Raw genomic sequence first — 8,671 nt, 5'->3', positions numbered from 1 at the left:
GGTGCAAGACTGTTTTGTAGTGGTGAAGAAAGAGAACTTAGAGAAACGACTGGAAACTGATGGTTTGAGGGTAGAATTGTTACAAGAGAGTGGGTGGTACGGAACACTGATTGCCTCGCTGGTGGACCCCAGCCCCCTTAGATCTCTTTTTAGCGGGGCTCCGAGATTTTCTAAAAACACCTGCCCAGTCCCTGAGGGAAAGGGTGCAAAGAGCTGTTGAATGTGACTAGCGAAGTTCTCCGCCCCCGTTGTGCAGGTATGAAGGTGGGCGGTAGCGCCGCACGGCCTGGTGGTTTGGGCCCCATGAGACGCGCGGCCGGACCCGGGGTTTGGCCTGGCCGGAACCCGGAAGTTTCAGCAATTTAGTGGGAAACTCCAGCCCGCGCAGCCTCCTGGAAGGGAGCCTGAAGCACTGCGGGATAGGTCATATCGATTTTAGGATTTGGGGAGGAATGGTCTTTGGCCGGAAGTGTTGGTACTGGGGGCACCTCGAGCAATGTTAGATAGGCAATCCACCGATAACATTTGGAAATTGGTGGAATTGCTGGCGGGGAGATTCGAGAATGAGGGGAAATGCCGGTGACTCTGCTCCCTGGGGAAGGGAAATGTAACCCTTTTGTGACATCGGGAGGGGAACTGAGAGAGTTAAAAGCTAGAGGTTGCTGTTTGGGGTTTGGGCTGCCCATTTGGCATGGTGAATTTGTATTAATGGTTTGTTGGTAAGGAGCTTTATATACATATTCTTGTGGGTCCCAGGTAGGTAACTTTAGAATTTTTAATTGATACAGGGCTCCAAACTAGTGTTTTAAATCAGGCGGTAAGATTCTGAGTTAGGATTTAAATTATCAAGGAAGATTATAAATACAGTAGGTGTGTGTAATGGGGGTAATGGAAAAAAGTTGCACAGTGCAAACGTAGTTTTGGTTATTAGGGGTAAAAGAGGATGATAGCTGTGGAGGTGGCTTTAAGCCCTTATAAGGGAAACAGATTGGAGTTTGGTGTGTTGTTAGGTAAACAGTGGTGTTTGCCTGTGGAAGACGAAAAACATGTAGACTGCAGAGGAATTAATGGCATGAGACTTTGCAGTACAAAAGAAGAACAAGAAAAACAAAGGGCAACTAGGAGTTAAATCGAACTGCACGGATTAGCATCTGTGAAAGGGGACCAATTGAGCTTGAGCGAGTCCTGGGAACAAAAACCATTCAAAACATAAGGACTTGGCTCAGACTTTTAAATGCCAGCTGCATTCTATTTTTACATGGGAACAGAGCACCACTGGGGGAAAGAAGCGGCCTCCCCCTCTTTGGAAAGCATAAAATCACACTGTTTCTTTCAATAAATGACTTCGTTACTCTCGAGTGCTGAGGTCCGTGCCTTCAGTATACCACAAAACGCGCCCGAATCGTTTTTGGTTTTTTATTATTTTTTTTTTTTTTTTTTTTTAGAAATGAACAGAAATATGACGAATGAAAAGGAAATTGAAGAATGAACATTCCCGGTGGTATACTCCTGAGCTGGACGGAGGGAAGGATATATTGAGTACTCATCAGAGGTTTTCATCACCGATCGCTGGATGACACAGGTGAGCAGCTACGGGAAATCCTACATAAAAAGGCATTATGGGGCAGTCAGCAACTAAGGAACAGAAACTGCATGCAGAGGTTTTATAAAGAATATTGTGGGAACAGCAATTTAAGGTCGCCCCATTACAGTTAGTAACGTTACTTGTTTGGATAAGTGATCATTGTCTGTGGTTTCCGGAGACTGGTTCTTATGACTCAGCCTTACGGCACAAGGTGGGCGAGGAGATTCAGGCTAAACCGCTTTTGCAGCTGGAGACCCCGGAAGGAATCTTGATAACACGGCGAGTTGTTTATAGCGCCTTAAAAACATTAATGCCTGCAGAAGAAGTTTTGCAAGGGTCCTCCGATAAGAATGCTGCTGCGGAATCAAAAGAACCTGAGAGAAATGAGAATGTAAAGGTCAGAAAAGAATCTCAGTCATTCAAATTAATAGACTCCGATTCTACCCGTGAAAATGCAGAGGTGTCTGCTGAGTTGCCAAAAGATGAAAATTCGGGGATGAATGATCCTTTAGATACAGGGCAAATTAATCCAGGTCAGGAGGCAGACTTGTATCCACCGTTAACACCAGTAAAAGTGTTAGCAGCCTCCGCTCCAACTGCAGATCAGATTTTACAGTGACAACGGCAAACTTCTGTATTGCTCCTTTTTGTATTGAAACCACCTCTCTCTGTGCGTCTCCCCGCCCTCCCCCCGGCTTCGTACCAGTCACCCCTTGCGGCTGCAGTGAAGTGCGTACTAGAGGATTATTAGATTAATGTCATTTTGAAGCATTACAAAAGGGGGATATTTCTCTTTTACAAGCTATGCCAGTTGTTTATCTACCTCAGAGGCCTCCTGAATATGCACATTTACCATATGAAGTTATTAAGGAACTTAGCAAGTCTATAAAGGAGTATGGACTACAGGCTTCTTTTAAATGAACTTGTTGCAAGCTATAGCTAACTCCAATGTCTTGACTCCATTAGGTTGGAAGTCTGTTCTGAGACTGATTTTATCCGCTGCTCCATTTTATGTTTGGGCTTAAGGATAATATAGCTGCGGGAACTGCATTTGGAGAACAAGAGTTGCTAGGACAAGGCAACTTTGCTACAGGAGCGTCAGCCTGGTTTTGGCCACAACACAATCAACCACAATAACTGATACCAGTGTATCGTTATTATCAACAGGGATTTTTGGACCATTACCAGAAGGATTAAATGCTCTGTTACTTGGCAGGTCTTCTACTACTAGGGCCAGATTGTTTGTACTGCTAGGAGTGATTGATTCTGACTGTACAGGAGAAATCAGAATTATGGTGTGGTCACCCCACCCACCCTGTACTATACTGACAGGTGAACATTTGGCACAATTGATTTTCTTTCTCCATATAGTCGGTAACACTCGAACTACCTTACAGCAGAGAGGTGATAAAGGTTTTGGGACTTCTGGTATGCCAAATATTTTTTGGACACAAAAGATTACAACTGGACAACCTATGTTAACCTGTATGGTGAATGGTCATGCAATAACTGGGTCAGTGGATACCGGTGCTGATGTTTCTATCATACAAAAAGCAGACTGGCCCCTTGAATGGCCTTTAATCCAAGCTTTCGTTGCAGTTACAGGAGTAGGTGGAATGCAGATACCATGGCAAAGTAAACATTCATTACTTATAGAAGGACCAGAGGGAAACCAGGCTGTATTGCAACCTTATGTATTGCATGTACCGTGCACCTTGTGGGGTAGAGATTTACTTCAACAATGGTGTATGACTTTGTCAACAAAATTTTAATGAGGGCCACTGAAGTCCAGCCATGACTTTAACTTGGTTTACAGATGAGCCTGTGTGGGTCGATCAGTGACCTTTGAAAGGAGAATGGCAGGAGCAAGCTTCTCTGTTAAGAGAGGAACAATTACAGGCAGGACATAGAGTTGCATCTACTAGTCCATTAAATACTCCAATTTTTGTTATTCCAAAGAAATCACAAAAATTGAGACTTTTGCAAGATTTAAGAGCTATTAATGCTGTTATGGCACCTACGGGAGCTTTGCAGCCTGGGAGACCTAGTCCAAGAATGATTCCTAAGAATTGGTATTTATGAGTCATTGATGTAAAGGATTGCTTTTTTATGATTTGCCTACACCATGATGATTGTTATCAATTTGCTTTTTCTTTACCTGTGATAAATAATGATCGCCCAATGTGACATTTTTACTGGGTAGTTTTACCACAGGGCATGAAAAATAATCCAACCATTTGTCAAATTGTGGTGAATGAAGCTCTTTCTCATGTCAGACAAACTTATAAGGATATAATTTTATATCGTTATATGGATGACATTTTACTTGCCACAGAAACACTAACACACCTGAATATTGTATCTGATTCTTTAACACGTGAATTAAGTTGATATGGTTTTCAAATTGCTCCAGAGAAAGTAGAAAATGTAGCACCTTGGAAATATTTAGGCTGGAAAGTATATGAATCTACTGTTTATCCTCAGACTGTCAGAACTGCACCCACGATACAAACACTGAATGATTTACAAAAGTTACTGGGAACTATTAACTGGTTACGTCCCTTCGTAGGGATAACCACACAGGAATTGTCACCTCTGTATGTTGTTTGCTTAAAGAGGATACTGAACTTACTTCAGAATGACGACTTACAGATGTCACAAAGTCATCTTTACAAAAGGTTATACAAAAAATTAATACAACATTTGCAAATTGAATACATTTGAATTTACCTGTTAGGCTATTTGTCATCTATCATAGGTTTCAACCATATGCTTTACTTGGACAGTGGAACTCTGAGGAGTACAATGAAAAATCATCTCTAATTATTTTAGAGTGGTTATTTCTTCCTCGCTCTTTTTCAGAAACGTTGACAACAGCAATTGCAATGCTATCTCAGTTAATTACTTCTGGGTGACATTGTTGTCAACAATTAACTGGAAACGATCCTCACTATAGTAATTTACCTACAACTAAGTATGATTTTGCTACCTTGGTTAGAGAGTGTCTTTTCAGACTGCAACGTCCAATTTTCTGAATATTGTCAAATACCACTTGTCTAAACACAGATTGTTACAATCTCTACAGTTTTTACCTTTACAGCCTCATTCTCTTTTAGCATCCTCACCTATCCCTGCAGCTCGAATGGTTTTTATTGATGGCTCCAGAAAAACTGGGAAAGCAGCAGTTGCATGGTTTGATTCTATAGAACATAAGTGGTTACATGATGTAAGTTCTGTTACAGGATCAACACAAATTGTAGAACTTATGACAGCAATTAGAGCGTTTCAATTATTTAATGCTGAACCTGTAAATATTGTAGTTGATTCTGCATATGTAACGGGTATTCTAATGTGCTTAGAAAATGCTTTTATCAAGAAAGTAGATAATAAGCAATTATTTCAATTCTTAGTTTTGCTTGCAGACTTAACTTAGAAAAAGAACTCATTTTTATTTTATTGTACATATTCATTCTTACAAAAATTTACCTGGACCTTTGGTTGAAGGAAACTGAATTGCAGATCAATTGACAATGGCTGTAAATATTACTTGTAAAACAGACCAGGCAAAAATTGCCCATCAGTTTTTTTCACCAGAATGCTCAATCCTTACGAGAAAATTTTTCTTTGACAGTGGAACAAGCACAATGTGTTATTCGTGCCTGTGAGGACTGTCAGCACTTAGTACCTCTTCCTTTATTACATGCTACAAATCCCCATGGTCTTCAAGCCAACGAATTATGGCAAACAGATGTCACACATATTCCATCCTTTGGAAAACTTAAATATGCACATGTTACAGTTGACACATTTTTGGGATTTGTAGTCACCACGGCGCACTCAGGTGAGAAAACAAAAGATGTAATAAGACATTTTTTACGATCTTTTGCCTCAGTTGGTGTACCTAAACAGATAGATGCTGATAATGGACCTGCGTATACTTCTCATAAACTGTTATTATCTTTTCAGGACCGTGGAATCACCCATGTAACAGGCATTCCTCGTTCACCTACAGGACAAGCAGTTGTGGAGCTCATGCATCACTTCTTAAAAACTATGCTTGAAAAACAAAAAAGGGGGAATCTCCTCCTTTCTCCACAAGAGAGACTAGATAAAGTGATGTCACTTAATTTTTTACATCTTTCTGGAATTAAGAATTACAAAACGGCAGCTCAAAGACAATTTCAGTTTGCTCAGACTCCTGAGATATATTTGAAAGTTTTTATAAACATGTAGAGTCAGGGAAATGGGACGGGCCTGTACCACTTTTAACATGGGGACGAGGTTATGCTTGCGTTTCTCTTCTTTCAGGTCCATATTGGATTCCAGCAAGGAGCGTCAAGCCTGCTCAGACGATTTTCAGAGACATCGAAGAAGATGTATCTCTGGACACATGAAAGATCAAGAATGAGAAAACAATGGTGTATGTTGTGTATATGTGTAACGTTAACATGGAATGTTCAGGTTGATGCAAATGTGTGCTGGGCGCACATTCTGGATCCTCCAGTGTTCCGATTGTTAACCTGATGGGATGCTTCTCCACCAATTAGTAATAATGATACCCAGTGGTCCAGAGGGGTATGGCTTCCTCCTGCTTCGGATACTTAAATGTTTGAAATGAATGAAACAACCATGGTAACAGATTTTCCTCCTATATGTCTCATTAATGCCAGTGATTCAGAATTTTGTTTAAGGATGCAACCACAACAACGTCTAGTAGCAATAAAAAGCAAGACTCGTGAATTTTGCAATTGTTACCATTCCTGGTCTATCGTTACACAATATTACTCCTATAAAAAACTCAGAGTCCCTGCACCCTTCTAGTTTTCATCATTCTTTAGTATGGCATAATGGAGGATCTGCAGGGTCTGTTCTTCAGTATTATTTTTACACTAATTCACGGCTATCTCCTGCACATACTAACCTTTGGCGTCTTGGCTCACCTTTTTTTCAGTGGAAGCTATATCAAGTATCTTTATATGATAGTCATACTAATGCTTACTTAACTTTGCTAAGAGAAGATTCTGTTACAATGAGCACTACTCACCCTTACTTGATTGTAATCGCACCTACTATTCACATTATTTTATGTAGTCATTCCTTTTGTGTGATGTTACACTCTCCCAAGTTTAAGGCATGCATAGCACATACTGATGTGATAAACAGTACATACATCTTTCTTTTACAGTGGCGTCCAGAGTTATGGTTACCTGTTAACACGAAACTGGGAAGGCGAGAATGGCTTAGCCCAATTTGCTAGGTACTGCAAGTCACGTTAGTTGTCACAATGCTTCAATTCCTCTGGTCAGCTCTTCGAAGAGTTAAAAAGGTAGAAGCTCGAGTTATGGCCACACTGGTTATAAAAGAAATGGTCATAAACAAAAAAGGGGGAGGGGTGGAAGATGAAAAACATGTTAACTGCAGAGGAATTGGCAGCATGAGACTTTGCAGTACAGAACAAGAACAAGAAGAACAAGGACAACTAGGAGTTAAAGTGAACTTGATTGAGTGACTCCTGGGAACAAAAACCACCTCATTCAAAAGATAAGGACTTGGCTCAGACTTTTGGATGCCAGCTGCAAAGGACCCTTATCTTCATTCTATTTTTACATGGGAACAGGGCACAGCTGGGGGAAAGAAGGGGCCTCCCCTTCTTTGGAAAGCATAGAATTTTCTTTCAATAAACGATTTTGGTACTCTCAGGTGCTGGAGTCTGTGCCTTCAGTATACCACATTTACCAGAGGCGGAGCGTGGAGTTTTGGAAGTAGGGGGACAAGGGTGTCTTATGTAAGAATTTTGCAGGTTGTTCTTTTATTATCATATTCTGAGGTAATCCATGTCTCAGTATTGTTCACAGTTGTTAAATGGGGTATTTAGAGGTAATTGGTCATCTTGAGAAAAGAGATTATAAATTGTATATGTTCCCCTTACGATTTTCCAGTTTGGCCAGTCCGCGAGACGGGCAGTGGGGGCTAATGATTACTGGAGATTGAATAGCAATAGCTCACCTTTAACAGCTACTGTCCTGAATATAACATCAATGATAACAGTGATACAGGCCGCCGCTTATTTGTGGGTGGCTGCTTCAGAAGTAACAAACACGTGGGTGTTGGTTTTTTTATGATTCCCCTAAGGGAAGAGGATAAGCCTCAGTTGGCCTTTACTTGGGAAGGGACATAAAATACCTTAAATTGACTCCCACAAGCATATAAGTATTCCCCCACTATTGCTCATAATGTTTTGGCCAGACTTCTTGATACAGTGGAAGTGTCGTTGGTTGTCCATATATCTATCAGCATGTAGATGACATCCTGGTTGGCAGAGATATTAAAGAAGTGGTTGAAATTATTTGGGATTTGTTCATTAAGGATAGGTTAGATATTCCACCCTCTAAACGTTAGGGTCTTAGGCCTGAAGAGAAGGCAGCAAGGGGGTGTTTGATACACTATATTATCTTCAGGCTAGTGGCATAGTTGAGTGGATTATCAGTTTGATTAAGAGACATGCCAATGTCTAATGACATAATTGAGATATATGGTTATCAGAAGAGGTTTTTACTGTTAATAACTATTGGGGAAATTATGGAAACTTAAAAAGAGGAGTATTGTGCCCTAGGGGAGTTATTGGTTATTATTTAACAATTATAAGGGCTGGTTCCCACTGAAGATATGTGTAGGCCAAGTTGTTATGATAATGTTATCTTCAATCGGCATTGTGCCTGTGACCCTCGTAAAACCTAGAGGGTTACATGTCTGGGAGGATTTAGATGAAGGTGGAAGAACTTACTGTATTAGTGCTGGATGGATAATCTCTGAATTTTAACTCGATGCCCAGGTTTTAATCTGAGGACTAGGTGTTGATCTTTTTGGGGGGGAAGAAGCGGATGTCTTCAGCATTGTTATGGGCGATGGTGACGGTGACCCACATGGACGATCGAGACTTGGATGACAACATGGTGGCGAATACTTCTGTGAATGTGGTATCTTTTAGAAGGTTGTGCTTGGACTTGGTGATATTAAGGTGGGGAAAGTGTTTTTATGACCTGACTGTATTAGTACCACTTTAAGTAATGAAGAAAGTGGTGAGAG

The 8,671-nt window shown here is 40.8% G+C and overlaps 1 long non-coding RNA gene across 3 annotated transcripts; it reads left to right on the top strand.

Moving 5' to 3' along the window:
* The first annotated feature begins 338 nt into the window (after window positions 1–338).
* LOC122154022 lies at window positions 339–7,284 on the top strand. 3 transcript variants are annotated; one of them, XR_006165925.1, is made up of 3 exons: window positions 339–423; window positions 1,446–1,582; window positions 5,894–7,284. It is a non-coding gene; the product is annotated as an uncharacterized LOC122154022 (long non-coding RNA). The 3 variants fall into 3 exon arrangements; XR_006165926.1 differs by lacking the exon at window positions 339–423 and adding an exon at window positions 454–475; XR_006165924.1 differs by lacking the exon at window positions 339–423 and adding an exon at window positions 1,257–1,366.
* Window positions 7,285–8,671: the final 1,387 nt, after the last annotated feature.

This window comes from Tyto alba, unplaced genomic scaffold (assembly GCF_018691265.1).
Source record: "Tyto alba isolate M040663 unplaced genomic scaffold, T.alba_DEE_v4.0 Super-Scaffold_29, whole genome shotgun sequence".
Lineage (NCBI taxonomy): Eukaryota > Metazoa > Chordata > Aves > Strigiformes > Tytonidae > Tyto > Tyto alba.
This window is presented reverse-complemented; position numbering and strand designations above follow the sequence as displayed.